The following is a 16,374-nucleotide window of genomic DNA, read 5'->3' on the forward strand; positions in this document are numbered from 1 at the left end:
CCAGGGTCTAGTTTGTCAGGACAGCATGGACACCCCCTCCTGTCAGACTGTGCTCTGCTCCTGGTGCCAAAGAGGCTGTCGTGACTGAACTGCGGCCCAAATTTACTAAACTGGCTATAAAGTGAAATCGCTCACTGCCAAGGTGCAGGAACTAGAAAAGAGAGCAGAAGACCAGGAATGGCTCTCCAGTCGAAACAACCATCGCATTGCTGTGTTTCCCGAGGGTGCGGAGTGGGTCAGACCCAGTGCAGTTTTGGGAATCTTGGCAGAGCACAGTGGTCCTACCTGAGGTGCTACCCCTGCATTTCTTAATTGAGCGTACTTATCGTGTTCCAGCTAGGTGCCCACCGCCTGCTGCCCTTTCTTGCCCAGTAGTGGTGCGAGTGCTCAACTATCAAGACAAAGACGCCATATTACAATTCATTCGCACCCCCGACTCAATATGAGAATTCTTGCATCTACATTTTTCCAGATTACACCTTGGCATTGCAGCGCCCGAGGGCCTCCTTTATAGGTGTGAAGAATAAGCTCCGAAAGTTGGGCCTCAAAAATTCTTTGCTGTTTCCTTGTCAGGCTGAAAGTGATAGCAAACAACAGATATTTGTTCACCAAGCCTTCTGATGTGTGGGACTGGGTGGGTTAGCAAGATTTTAAGCCGATGAATCACTGGCATTCACGACAACCACCCGTGAGCCGAGAATGTGACTCAGAGGACAGCAATGTGAAACAGCTCGCAAATTGCCACGAAAGACTGCTACCCCCACACCAGCCCAGGCGAGAGAGGAACAGTCCCAAGCATTGTCCACAGCCTCACAGCTATATGCAGAGTATCAGATCACACAGGCACTGTCACGGGGATCCCCCCCTCAGATGTGGATACGGGGTCTTCCCGAAAGCAGGATGGAGGTGTTGATGCAGAAGATTTGGGAGATATAAGTGACATGATGGCGCTGTTCTAGACATCCTGATACATAGTACAGAATAAAACTGCAGTAGCTATGGGTCGCTGTTTGCTGAATGCTACTTGTTGTTTGGCTTCATATTGTAGTATAGATAACTTTTGGTGGTGTCAACAGGGCACCGCCCCCCTGCAGGCCTTGACATCGCCATAGGCAAGTGTATCTTGTAGGCTTCCTTTAGTGGGGATTTTGTTCACTGTTTGGGCACTCACCCCGTTGGATAACACCCTGGGATGGGGGTTCTGAAGGTTCATGGTTGGTTTACAGATGCAGATCACTTGATAGGCGTGCAATTGATTAGGAGCGATAGCATCCCCAGAAGTGGCTACAGAATGGATGATGCCCTGCCGTTCCAGAGCCCCACCAACCTCTCTCCTCTACCCCCTAGTACTCCATACACGAATGAGTAATACTGGTATATTGTCTTGGAATGTTAGAGGAATGGAGACAACAAGAGACATGCGGTCCAACAACAGATCAGGAGGCATGGGGCACAAATATTACTGGTCAAAATCCTGCGTAGTAAAGTTAGAAGTCCTAACTTTACTACTCCTAAACTGAGAAAAATCCTTACTTTAAGACTTTCGGTAATTCACAGAAGGCATTTAGGAGTCCTAAAGTTAGGACTCCTAACTTCTGTGAAAACCTAAATGAGTAAGTGCTTCCTGTGAATACCAAAATGGGTAAGTGCCTTCTGTGAATACCAAAATGGTAGTAAGTTTAGGATTTTGTCTTAAGTTAGTTTTGTGAATCGGGCTCGATGTCTTTGTGATCTGCTCTTTTGTTTAGTTTGTATTGACATTGAGTTTATATCATATTGAACCATGTATTCATGTCACAGAATGCTATGCTAACGTCCTCTTAGGATGGCAGTGTATTATGTCCATATTATGACCAAAACTCAATAAAAATTGGTTAAATAATAACAATTTTAAAAAGTATAACCATTTCGGCTCAGTTAATGAGCATTATGGAAAAGATTTCCTCAGCACTAACATATTCTGCTGAAAAGTCGACCACTCAAGTTGGTCTACTCAATCAACTTGTATTGCACGTCCAGGGTACGGAGCTCAAATTACAGGAGTTAAACACCATAATTAAACAAGTATCAGTCTTGCCTATGTGATGAATAAGGAGTTATTTTATTTATTACTGTTGGGGAAGAAGGAAAGAGCCCCTTGACAAATATCACTTAAGTGGAGAGGATGTGGCACAGCGGCCAGAGCTACTGAATCGAGAGTGGAAGAACCCGGTTCGAGTCTCGACAGCAATATGTCCTGCGATTCTGGGCACATCACTTAATCTGCTGCAAGACAAACAAGCATTAGTATAGCCAATTGGTCTCGCTTTTGGGACTGTATAAGTAATCAGTAATGCAGCACAATATCCTTGGTGCAACAACATTCACTGTTGCACGCTTAAACACTTATAATGTCCCAAAGGTGAGACCTATTGGCTATGCCAAAGGAAAGGGAAGCCCAGTGAAATGAGACAACTGCCTTGAATCAAACACTTTAATTATCCAGGGAAGTCGGGATTCATCCCGAATGTCCTGGTTGCGCAATTAAGTCCACTAGAAGGGTATCGTTTTCTCTCTCTCCTGTTTTCTATCAAAGGTTCAGAAGATCTTTATTTTTATTTTTTTGAGGCACCACTTCCGTATACTAGATTAAAATAAATAGACGTATTACATGTTAAAGCAATTTGAAATAAGACCACTTTCTCAAAATGGTGAATGTGGGAGGAAGGGCAGCAGAAACCATATGAAGGCTCTGCTAGTTTTAGGCTTGAGGTTCCAAGGCGGCCTGTAGCGGATGCAAAGCCCGGCATTTGGCACGAGCCGTCCATGGCATGCCCAGCTCTAGTGAAACCTGGTATAAGTACAATGGGAGAGGGTGCGGGAAGGTTGAATGAGGGAAGCGCATGACTCGCGCATGACTCACGCATGACTCCTCTGGCCCTGTGCAACTGAAGGGAAAGGATTAGAAAGGCCACACATACCATGGAACTGCAGCTAGGTGCTGTCAATTACATGGACGTTTCCCCTTCGGGGCTACAAGTGACGTCATAGAAAATTCCATACATGCTGGCGACAGCACAGTAATAAGGGAAACTTTTGGTGGCCTCTATCCAATCATGTCTTTACACAAAAAAGGCTAAAATTGCCGCTTTATAAAAGAAACTGGCGCCCCTGTGCACTTCTTGACAGGTGACCGACATAGCAAGCACAAGACTCACGTCGTTAATCAGAGTGCAGGCCTCGGGGTCTAGGTTGCACGTATTTGCACATTTCACAGGCCAGTCCCGGGCACCGCGATGATAACAGCATAATTACAGGTTTTCAACAGAACAGACCTAAAGGACGGCTCCAGAAACCTGTAAATGGCGCATTCCGGACTGAAGTGTCACACGTCTGGGGCGATTCTCTTCAAACAGGCTGTCTGTTAGCTTCCTTGGCCCAGGAGGGTATGGGAGAGGCAAATGAAACTGACGAAGAGGGAGGAGGAGTGCGAGTAGAGAAGAATTCACAGGATAGAAGACACAAATGAAACTGATGAAGAGGGAGGGGGATGAGGGAGGGGGAGAAGGGAGGGGGAAAAGGGAGGGGGAAAAGGGAGGGGGAAAAGGGAGGGGGAAAAGGGAGGGGGAAAAGGGAGGGGGAAAAGGGAGGGGGAAAAGGGAGGGGGAAAAGGGAGGGGGAAAAGGGAGGGGGAAAAGGGAGGGGGAAAAGGGAGGGGGAAAAGGGAGGGGGAAAAGGGAGGGGGAAAAGGGAGGGGGAAAAGGGAGGGGGAAAAGGGAGGGGGATAAGGGAGGGGGATAAGGGAGGGGGATAAGGGAGGGGGATAAGGGAGGGGGATAAGGGAGGGGGATAAGGGAGGGGGATAAGGGAGGGGATAAGGGAGGGGGATAAGGGAGGGGGATAAGGGAGGGGGATAAGGGAGGGGGATAAGGGAGGGGGATAAGGGAGGGAGATAAGGGAGGGGGGAGTGCGAGCAGAGGAGCCCGATTACAGCAATAAAAAACACAGATGGCAGCTGTGCATGTGCACATGCTCATGAACGCAAGCTGTAGGCCAGCAAAAGCCTTGGGTTGCCATTTTAAAAGCCACTTACTAAATATCTCGAAGAGACAGCGCATGCGACGTCTCAGGTGAGACCTAACAAGAAAGGCAAAAATCTATGAAAAAAAACAGTTCCACCAAAGAAGATATTAACAGTTTTTCTGCTACGGGGAACTGATAAGAGAAGCAGATGAGGAACAAGCATTGGTCAATGTAGGAAAATATGCTACACCGGAAAATCAATATGAGAGGGACACTTCACAGCCAAAGGGATGGGGTTCGGTATAGAAATGAAATAATATATATAATCCTCTGGTGAAAACATTCACCCTAATACACATTCACCATACTACCACTCATCCTCAAATATAGCCCCACATGGGTGTATACGACTTTTCTTTTTTAAATATATACTATATGTAGTGCCACTATACAAAATCTTGGGGTTTTTATTTTACATTTTAATTATGGTAAAATTATTGTTAATAAAAACAAAACAAAAAACACAAGCTAAGTACCCCTGCCCTGGTACAATGATGTATAAACCAGTTGATCTAATAATCACAAAACAAGGTCATAGAAAGCACATCAATATCATCAACAATTAATACAACTGAATTAAGAAATAGCACACTAAAAGACCAAAGAGAGAAAACCTAAGACAATCCACTTCGTCATCAAGCACCGCCAATCTGTATGAAAATTAAATCAGGGTACTCACATGACCACTTCTCAATTTTTCATCTATGATGCCCACATGTTCCACAGATTAGGCTTTAATGCGTCAACGCGTTCCACAGCAATAGATCTCTTTTTTGTATAAAATATCCAATAGAGAGTATCAGGCACCCAAACATAAATGAAGACCAATTACTACATATACCCAATCCACTACAATATTTGCTCAACAATCATACTTTGCAAAATCATTCAGCATCAAAACACTACCAAAACAATAAAAAAACAAGCAATTAACCCCTTTGATGCTCATCACGGAACGGTTCCGTCATGAGCGTCGGTTGGCCTGTGCTCATGACGGAACCGTTCTGTCATGAGCCTGTTGGCTCATTAAAACATTCAGCACAGCGCGAAAATTCGCGCCGCGCTGAAGGTGTTAAAACAACAATGTATCGTGTTTTCTAAAACCGAACATCATGCAAAAAAGTAAATTTTTGTCTGAACGTGTAGTAGCACTACTACATCTCATACCTTTGGGTTAACACAAAGACATACGTTCTCTTAAACTCACAACGACTGAGCTTGTGTCAGGACTCATTTTGTATATATATTTTTGTACTTGTGCCACCACCGTGACCTAATGTGCACCATCAGTGGTAACTATTATGTGACTCACCCAGAACATTTTGAAGTCTTTTTCTGGTAATCAGTTTGATCTGTCCTGAATGTTTTTTCTTTACTTTTCAATACCAGGGATTTTACCTCACGGTTGTGCAATCAATTTTTAAAAGGAATACAAACAGATTTTTATATGAGATCAAAGTGTATCATTACTACTCCAGTGGTTTGATAATATAGTTTTTGCTGTTTGGATAGAAGAGCAATTTCCCTACTTTTCCATTGGGTTTTTCTACGTGATGGCTTATTTCCCCATTTCCTTGTTCCTTTTTTCCTACAGTTCATTTGGCTTGGGCCGATTTTTCTGTCCGTGGCGGATGTATCCTATCGTCGAGATCTTGGTGTAGAGTTTGCAATTTAATACGGAGGTATAATGTTTTTAAAGATGTTATGGGGCGCATCTACATTAGAAATCCCCTCTTAATTAATACTCAGTATATACAGTGGTCGAAGTGGGCGGGATCGGAAGGGCACCGCATGCCCCTACTTCTTTTATTAAAACTATTCCGTTCCCCTACTTTTTCTTTTCAAAACTGTGTCCCAGAACGGCAGAAATAGCAAAGGCATTCAGATAAGGCTTAGCTTGCTTTCGTGAACATTCGGGGACGGGCAGAGAAGGAAAAGGACTGTCTCTTCCATACTGCCCAGCGAAGACACTGACAATGTCTTATTTTCTGTGCTGGCAGCTGCCCCCCCCCCTCTCTTCCTATTATTCCATCACTTTCTGTTGCTCCTCACTTACTGAAAACCGTGACTTGAAGAAACGGTTCACAACCTCTTTCCTTCTTTCATTTAGTTGCTTCTCTGTGAAATGGATCCAAAAAAGAAAAACACTCTTATGGGAAATGACCTTTTTCTGACATTTTTCTATTCCAAAGTGCAGCCTCGGGATGGAGAGAAATAAAAGGTTTTAAATATGAAAAATAAATACATAACTAAATAAAGCAAGACAGAGTGGTTGCAAAGTGGCCAGGTTGGTTCAGCCTCACTTTACAGACTGCAGTGAAGCGCTACTTTTGTTTTCTCGTCTTTCTTTGAACAGCATTGTTGTCCCCTGGTGGGGAAGTGCACCATTCCTGGATGTATTGCAATACATGGTTGATGGGTGGATTGGAAAACAAAATGTGTACCATGGCTCTGTGTTTATGCATGTGGTCTTTTTAAACCATACTGCTTACGTTTTGTAAGGATATAAGAAATGAACATTGAAACGGTTCCCTTCAGGGCCCTGTAGTCATGTCCTTAACTTTTCAGGTAAAACCACTCACTGATTTCTGATGGGTGAGTTAGAGATTGTTAAGGTAACCATGTTGTTTCTGCTTACATTTCACATGCTTTACTTAATCTTGCAATCCCTTTGAGAGTTTGTTTTCACTTTTATTTTTTTTAGGCAGCATATTACTCTTATCAAGTGTATAATTTGAATTGAGCCACATCCAAGTGTTTATAGCGGGCACAATTAAGTTGTAGCTGAAGGCCGTGCGAGTTTCTCTCAGTGGGGCAGTATGGAGAGGATGTGGCACTATGGCCAGAGCTGTCGAATTTGGAACTGGGGAAAAATGTTCAGCCTTCATGAGCAGTCCACCAGACCACTCTCCTGAGAGAGTGTATTCCCATGCTAGACCTTAGAAGGCCCCACTGGACCTTAGAAGGCCTGATGTCTTAGCACAAGCAGGTGTATCCTAGTGGTGTCAATTGTGGGTTAACCTTGAAGGCCTGTCCACCACAATCCATACTAAAGTTCAAGTCCAGTCTTGCGGGCAGGACTACAAATCAGCACACCCTAGAGCAACAGGGATCCAGTCACTGTGACTGTCACTGAGATCACATGAACCTTGAGAAGGTTAGGGCGGTGCGAACGGTGTGACCGCAATGGGTACCTATTTCGGGTGGGTGCGTAGTGTTGCAAGTTTATTATGGTTTTTTTAAAAAGAACTTGCGCCCTCCTTCCTGGCCTCCAGCAATTTTCAGCAACAATAAAAATATCATGATAACTTCAGTGATTAATGTTCTTCCTAGAGAGAGATCTGAGTTTTGTCTGGTGGAAGGGTTGACTCCTGGAAAGGTAGCACAGAGAGTTATTGTGCCTGCTGCAAAGAACATGTACCATGCAGCTCACAAAGTGCACATAATGTTAACTAGGTTAGTAGGTTACTGCTTTTTGACAGAGAGATCCTTTTGTTACTTGCAGTTTCTCTGATCTCATCCTTGTTCAGGAACTAGACCTCCTTATCCTCACTGAAACTTGGCTTAACAACTCCTCAGGTCCCATCCTTGACATTCTTGTCCCTCCGATCCACAACATTATTAGACTAGATTGCGTTAAGAGAACGGGAGGTGGCACAGCTTGCATCTACCACAACACTCTCAGCAAAGCAGTTCCCTTCTGCAACTCTCTCATCCTGAGAATATTTATGCATAGACATCACTAGCAAACGTAGACCCTTATGCAACCTGCACATCTTTTACCACCCTCCAGGAGACAATCTCCCTCGGATTGAACAAACTATGGAAACCATTGCCTCCAACCAGGGTCTACACTCTTAATTGGAATTACTCGAATAATCAGGTGGTGAACAGTCTCAAAAATTGCCTAACTGACCTCAACTCTGTGACAGTCCTACGCACAGCTTAGGCTTGGCCCTCGATCTAATCATCCCCAACTCCATTCAGCTTGAATCTATTCTCCCCTGTGACTGATCGGACTATCACTATATCACCTTCTGTATCCTAGAAAGTTGAAACTCCTAAAGATCACAGCCATTGTATCAAAAACATTGGAAAAGAACGCTCCAAAATACAAACTTAAATGAGCTCATATCTCGCTGCAATATGTCACTACCGCCGCCTGCAAACATACCCGACGTTCACGACCTTTCTGAGCACTACAACTCCATGTTGACTGCCCTGAATGCAACTGCCCCCTACAACTAAAAAGAAAGTTCAACAAAGACTCCAAACTATGGTTCAATGACAGCTAAGATGAAGACAGACGCAGCCTGAGACTAGCAGAACGCTCCTGGAGATATGCTCTATTTACTGGTCTCCTTACGATTTTAAGACTAAAAGGAGTAGATACAACAAACTCCTCAGATCGGCGAAAGCAACCTTCTTCAAATCCCAACTTGAAAAATCGCCCCAAAAGGCTGTTTGAGGGGATTGAGCTACAATCTAATAACACTCCTATCCAATCTCCTCATCTCCTGCCCCCGGCCAAACTGCAATGACTTCTTCCTTGAAAAGGCGAGCAAGACTGAATCTGATCTAAGGTACGCCCTGATCGATCTATCACCCTCTCCTGACTCCTCCTTACCCTTGCTCCCTCTTACTCTGCCCTGTCTCTCCCCTAAAAACAATGCTTCTTGGAGAAAATTCACACCCCTTAACGACCTATCCATCTTCAACTTTCTATCGACCCTGAAACCTTCAAATCACTACAATGATCCCCTCCGCCCCAACTTCTTTAAAGAAATGAAAAGATCACTAGTCCCGCTCTGGTCCAAAATTTTCAATGCTTCTCTTCTTCAAGGTGAGATCCCTGACTGCCTGAAGGTGGGGCTGGTTCTCCATATTCTCAAAAAACCGACTGCAGACCCTGAAGATCTGAATAATTTTTAACCAATCACAAACATCCCTACTCTGGCAAAACTCCTTGAGAAATGTGTACATGAACAACTGTGCTACCACATTGAGGAATTCCAACTTCTTGATCAATTCCAATCGGGCTTACGTCCCGGCCACAGAAGTTAAACCGCCATCACTCAAATAGTGGATGACGCTCTCGCAATGCTTGACCAGAATGAATCTTGCCTACTAATACTACTCGACCTCTCATCTGCATTTGACACGGTCAAACATGACAATCTACTGAACCTTTTGGAATGTAGGATCGGGCTCTCAGGCACTGTACTAAAATGGTTTGCCGCTTTTCTCAATTAAAGAACGCAGAAATTCAAATTCAATTAAACTCTATCCAATGCCAGTCCTTGCTCACTGGGGGTGTCCCAAGGGTCCTCGCTATCCCCCACGTTCTTCAACCTTCTCATTGAACCTCTTACTGTAATCCTCAAAGCATTTAACAATCCAATATCACATGTATGAGGATGACACCCAATTGTACATGAAAATCTCTTCCCCTGAAGATATCAAGATATTCAATGGAACCCTGCACACAACCCTAAATTGGCTAACCTCCAACCACCTCAAAGTAAACGTCCTTAAAACGGAATTCCTCCTTATTTCACCCACTAAGAAGACCCCCGCTGTGGAGAACTATCTGAAAAACCTCTCCGCTCTCAACTGAATACCAAGCATCATTGATTCCACGAAATCGCTGGGAATTGTGCTGGATAAGAATCTAAACACGCAAGATCACATCAGCGCATCTACCAAAGGAGCGAACTTCCAACTGAGCGTCCTAGGAAAACTCAAACTCTACCTTCCCCAAGATTACTTCAAATATGTGGTGCAAGCGCTAGTCATCTCACGACTAGAATACCGCAGTGCCACTCCCTGCAGGCTACCGAGACTCAGATTAGCCCCCCTCAGAGTATCTACCGTACATTCTCCGGTATTGCCCCGAGAATCTGGAACTCCCTACCTGTGGTAACGAGACTGATTCCTTCAACACTTGCCTTCAAAAGGAAAGTGAAAGCTCTAATGATGAGCGCAGCACTAAACTAGAAGCTTTTCTCCTTTTGTCTCCAATCGTGTATAGCGAATTAATTAACTGGCAAATGCTACGTCCCCAAAGTCGCCCTCTAATATGTAATTTTGCACCTGAAGTTATTTCTATATATCTTTACTTTTCTCCCACAACTATCTACCTATGTCTTCCGCAACTCGTATGTAAAGCGCTCTGATAACCACTTGTGTCATGTTTGCGCTATACAAAACTTTAAATAAATAAATCTATTTTTTTTTTTAAAGGTTTCGTGTAGTGGCACTACATATAGAACATATTTAATTTTTTAAGTCTTATACACCCATGTGGGGCTATATTTAAGGATGAGTGGTAGTATGATGAATGTGTTTTAGGTTGAATATTTGTGCCAGAGGGAAAATATGTTACAGACAATAGAAATGGAGGAAATGCAAGCAGCAAGCACAGGAATCGATGAAAAGCCGGCAAAGTGAGGGGGCGTGATGAAAGCCCCTTTCAAGACATATTAAAAACAATAGATTTCAGCAGGCAAAACATAAAAAGATGATCCAATTACAGCTTAACATACTTGTCAACACTATGGAGTCCCTTGCCACGGGCCCCAGGATACTCTCAGAATCACTGGTAGAAGTAAAGGTGTCTCAAACAAGATTCATCCAGCAATCAGTACGCTATCATAGAATATGGTCATCATGAAAGCCCAATGACAACAGAAGCTTCACTCCTGCACTCAATGCAGCAGGAGCAAGATATTAACTTAGCCTTGGAACAGGAGGGGCAGCAAATAAACCAATCTGTTATCATCTTGTTGACTCGGCCAGCCACGCAAATGGACCTGGAAGAGGCCATACCATTTACAAGCCCACAAGCCTCACTTTCAAAAAGGCAATCTATGTAATTGAGAAAAACCAGAAAAAAGAAAAAAAGCGAAAAAATTACCAACTGTGCAATTTCTACTCAAAAACAAACACATCTACGCCTTCTGGGCAAGAGGTCCGGCACATTGTCGAAACATAATTCAGATCTTATTGTCACCCTATCTTCTATATTCCAACGATTGGAGGAGCACCTGGAAGTCTTGGATTCCAATACTGCTCCTGCAATAAACTTACCACATTGGGAGACTAGCACCAAAAATGCTATATGCTCAGAAGCCCTTAACCAAGTAGTGACAATTGCACAAATTTGTCACTCTGGCCACAAGCCATAAAGAATGCCTGTGTCACAAATACACACCCAGGCCCCCACGTTAGACAACATAGGACTATCGGCGTTACATCAATGTTGTGAAGGCTTCCCAGATAGTTCTTTTTCAATCACCGAAATAAGGTCCTGTTTCCAGGACAATACAACAGCTATCCCTCCCCCAGTAGGGGGTAACAATGTACCAAGAAGGGTGACCGTAGTGGAATCCCACAACAAAAATCAAAGAGCGCCACAGTCATACCCTTAGGTTACTCATGTTTCTCAAGCACAGGGGTTACCATCAGTGGAATTTAAGGCAATTTCGAAGACTAGGATACGTGGTCAGGTTTGTGTCATTTTAATTCAAAAAAGCGCAAAGACCGAGAAAATCCCTCAATATAACACAAGGAGCTTCCATGACATCTTAAATCAGAGAGCAGTACTAAGATTGTTCGAAGCGGTACAAGGCTTGCAGCATATTAAATATAATATTGAGGTGGTTGAATTCAGTCCCAACTCTGAGCGTCCAAGGAACAATATCCCTACTATCACTGGGTCAGATGAAAGCATTGCATTCCAAGTTTGTCAGCACAGGGAACAATTTGCAGCTTGGAGAATCAATATGAGGAAAGTGGCAACAGAACTTGAACAGATTCCGTTTCTTCCGCCGCTGCAAACGATAGGTACATTAAAGGAGGCAATCAGGTTGGAGCATCCTACAGCAGTCAGGGATGGCCTACAAATAAATTCAATAATTCTGTTTCAAATGGCTCAGCAGCAGACAAATCCTGAGGATTTTGAACAACCAGGGATTAACAGCAAACCTCTTAGAGTCGCATGAGGTTCACCTGAAGGCCAGCCCCCTAGAGATCAGCCTTGTAGAATTTGTGCATGGAATGTGAACGACCTTGGTGCAAGAATGGGGGAGGATGAGTTTATATAATTTTTACGCAACTATAGTATGTACTCTTGCAAGAAACCTGCTACCAGTCACCGACCCCAATCATGGGATTCAAGGAATACAACATAATAAGAGGTGAAGTTAGGTAGGGTCAAAGGTGGCATGTCAATTCATATTTCGACTGACATCTTGTGGGTTCATGAGGAAGTGAACATAGGTCTCTTGTAGATTCAGTGAGTTAAGATTGTAATGGAGACGCAGATCACACCATTAATTGCAAATCTGTCCATCCACCCGGCCTGCAAGAATAAATTGGACAAGATTCATACCCTTATTGGCCTACTAAACGTCTTGAATACCACGTATTCACAAGCTTTCATATCACTGTCAGGCGATTTCAATATGAATTTATTGCAAGGCTCTCTGGAAGCAGAAGTCACCCTCTTACGTCGCAGAGGATGCTGAGGGCAGGTCCTGGCACAACAACATCCACCTGCTGGGTTTCCTGGGGCACTCGCATGGTCCCAGCGTTGAATTGTTCCTCAATGAATGGCTGGTGGAAAATGCCCTTATAGCAAGGCACCGAATTTCTTTTCAATTGAAAGAGCGCATCGGACCCCCATCATAGCACTTCTCCTCAACTATTGGGATTGAGACCTGCTCTTGCAGCAGTTCCGCAACAAAGGCCCATGGACATTTGAGAATGTTCTGATCTCGAATTCACACTGGAGGTGCAGTGCCTCCACAGTTCATTCTTGCATGTCAAATAATGCCTACGGGAATTGGACATCAATTATGTACTCATTTCTAGCTAGGTTGCCAGTTATTGATGGGGACATGATCCACACCTTCCAATCCCCAGAAGACGCCTGGACATGGCTCCATGCGAAGGATTTGATGCACTTGATGCCCTCGGAATGACCCAAAGATGGTTGGCTTGATCCCAAACCTCAACGGCGTAGATGGCGCCCACCGAGAACAGGATCATCTAAAGACCAGGAGGAACATGTCCGAACGCTGGCAGAGAGCACCTTTCACAGCACAAAACCCGTCACCCTCCCTGAGGCCCAGTTACCCTTGGGAGTCGGGGTCAGACTCAGGTGGCTCTCGCTCCTTGTCAGACAGGGCTCACTGTGGCCTGAAGGTGACTCCCACATCAGCAGACGATTTGTAAGTACGGTCCTGGAGCTAAGACGGAGGTCCGGCGCTGGCCAATGCCCCCACATTGCTTGCTTCTGGTCTGTAAGGGACATACCATGGGTACGGGACAGTGAGGTGTTTATACTGTCTGGGCCCATAATATTGCTCTATCAGACAATGCTATTATGGTGTCACTGCCGCTTACACCCCTTACTCTGGAACCATGCCCCCCTGCAGGCTCCTACTTGGACTATGTTTGATGTTTAAGTATTTATGCTCTTACACTTGTTGTTGCCTTTGTTAGCTGGTTTGGGGATGTTTCATTGGACGGCGCCCATGTGGCAATTGTCCTGGGGAGGATTATGTTTTTACATTATTGTTACCTTTTCACGAGATGCTCTACTAGATTTCGGTTTGACCCTTAACACTACCGTGATGACAACAGTTCCCTATTTACTGCACAAGCTTATAAGGGTGGGCGGGTGGACAGGATAACACGTCCATTTTTTCTTTATTGATGCAGGATATGTCTCGACTGAATACTCTCGTAAAACAACAAAAGAGTGTCGTGAGAGAAGTGTGTAAGCACTAGACACAGAGAAGAAATCTCCCTTAAGATGTCACAGTGGAAATCAGCTGATTTCCACTGTGACTTCTTCAGGGAGATTTCTTCTCTGTGTCTAGTACTTACACACTTCTCTCACGACACTCTTTTGTTGTTTTACAAGATTTAACAGGGGGACCAAGAGTGCCCTTTTCCCGCTCACTCAATTTGTTATTACTCGACTGAATACTCTCCAGCTGAACACACATATCCCTCAATATTACATCATGACCTGGAACGTACGCGGCATGGCGACAACTATGAAATGCCATCTCAGAAGTTGGCATGTCCACATAGCAATGCTTCAGGAAACACACCTTATCGCCTTTAAACTACACAAGCTTAGAGCACGCGTACGCGGAACCACAACCTCTTCTTTCGACCATGGGGGTCCTCATTTGGATAACACTGTGTGTACCATATGTTGGGGCTACCCAGAGAGTAGATAAGGATGGTAGATATGTAGTGCTGGAGTGTCACATTGACGGCTCCCTTTCTAGTCCTTTTTGCACTATACACTCCCACCACTAACCAGTGTGAGCTCCTTGACTCTTTAACCGCTGCACTCCTTCATGACCCGTTCCCCACTGCCTTCTGGGGCAGTGACTTTAATTGTGTCTTGGACGTGGCATTCGATCACTCTATGCCCCAGCTCTGTGACACCACCCGAACACACAGCTCGCCATCTCTGCCAGTGGGTGACCCACATGGGTCTGCATGATGCCTGGTGGCTCAAACACCCAACAGACCGTGAGTATTCTTTCGACTCCCCTCTCCATGCTGTTCACACCAGGATTGATCTTTTATTATGCACGTCCCAGCTCAGTACCCATTTAGTTGGAGTGGAGTACCTGGCGAGCACTCTGTCCGACCACTCTCCCCTGCTGCTAAATGCTCTGTAGGGACAGCAGAGTTCTCTTATACTCACATGCTGCATTCAGACGGAGGCCTTGTCCGATCCACCCTTCCACACGGATCTCGCCCAATGTATAGAATGTTATTTTACGCTTCATAAATGGCACAGCATTGTCCCATGCTGTTGAATGGGATGCCCATATGACAGTGGTGCAGGGCTATTGCCTCTAGTCTGCATGGGGGGTCTGCAAACAGCGAAGCAGAGACCTACTGACCATCAAATGGGTCCTTTGCAACCTGGAGGTAGGTCTGGCCACCCAGGCGGCTACCACTGACCAGCTCAAACACTTGAGCAAACAAAGCTTTGAGGCAGAACAAACTCTGAGCAAGCACGACTACAAGAGACGCCTGGCCTTACAGCACGCGGATGGTGACCACGCTGGGCAATTGCTGGTATGGTTGTTACATGAGGACCAGCAACATACCCCTATAGCCGCAATACGAACAGAGGATGGTACGCTGCTGTCCACAAAGTTGGATATCAATGGGGCCTTTCGCAATTATTATAGGGAGCTCTACTCTGCCCCCGTGGCTGGACAGGTCTGCGCCTTAAGTGGTTTCTTAAACGCTTTACATCTGCAGAGCCCGAACGCACTGTGCACTTGGATGAGTTACACATGGCCGTAACCCATGTTGCTAGAGGTAAGATCCCTGGCTCTGATGGCTTACCAAATGAGTATTACGCCCTGTTCCTTACCCAGACAACTCAACACCTCCTGGATGTCTTTAATGAGGGCTGGGGTCAGGGTCGCTTGCCAGACACACTGCGTGAGGCTCTCATAGTAGTCCTGCCCAAACCCGGCAGAGATCCCCTTGACGTCCGCTCATATCATCCGCTGTCCCTCCTTAACCTAGATTGTAAGATACTAGGTGAGATCTTTGCCAACCTTCTTCTCCTCCTTGTACAATCGCTTGTCCACCCAGACCAATCTGGGTTTATAATGGGCTGCAGCGCATTTTTGAATATCCGATATCTTTTACGCCTTCTACATAGTGCTCCGTCGGATGCTAATGGCCAAGTGGCAGATCACTGGACACCGAGAAAGCATTTGACACACTGGCCTGGGAATATTTATTCTCCGCCCTCACCCCGTAGGGTTTGGTCCAGGATTCCTAGGATGGGTACATGTCCTTTATGGCAACCCAGAGATGCAGGTGACATCTGACAAATTCCCTATCTGCAGAGCCACAAGACAAGGCTGCTCCTTATCCCCCCTCATCTTTGCCCTCGCCATGGACCCATTGGCCTGCCAGCTCTGACAGCGTGCAGTAGCCTTGAGCACACGCGGATATGCTGTGTACCACATAATCTCGTTATACGCAGACGATGCCCTGATCTTCCTTCGGAATGTACAATTCTCCCTTCCCGATCTAATGCAGATTGTCGAGGACTTCGGTCCTTCTCTGGTTTACGAGTAAATTGGCCCAAATCATTTGTTTCCTCTGACACATACTGACCAATGACCGTCTAGAGCAGCCAGAGTCAGGCCCGAGTTGGTATTAGGATATCTTTAAGTATCTGGGTATACAGATCCATCACTCGGACTGAAAACCCAGGGAGGGCAATCTGGACAGGGCCGTCGGATCCAT

General features: G+C 45.2%; 1 protein-coding gene across 7 annotated transcripts in view; it reads right to left on the minus strand.

The window, feature by feature from the left end:
• USP36 (ubiquitin specific peptidase 36) overlaps positions 1 to 16,374 on the minus strand; it is a 755,622-nt gene that overhangs the window by 723,113 nt on the left and 16,135 nt on the right. For 3 of the 7 annotated variants that reach the window (XM_078653951.1, XM_078653948.1, XM_078653949.1), the window contains one exon: positions 4,742 to 4,830. The exons of the other annotated variants lie outside the window; for them this stretch is intronic. The gene's annotated coding sequence lies outside the window, so the exon portion shown is untranslated. The remainder of the gene's footprint in view (positions 1 to 4,741; positions 4,831 to 16,374) is intronic. 7 annotated transcript variants of the gene reach the window in all.

The sequence above is a fragment of the Lissotriton helveticus genome, chromosome 7 (assembly GCF_964261635.1).
Source record: "Lissotriton helveticus chromosome 7, aLisHel1.1, whole genome shotgun sequence".
NCBI classification, from domain to species: domain Eukaryota; kingdom Metazoa; phylum Chordata; class Amphibia; order Caudata; family Salamandridae; genus Lissotriton; species Lissotriton helveticus.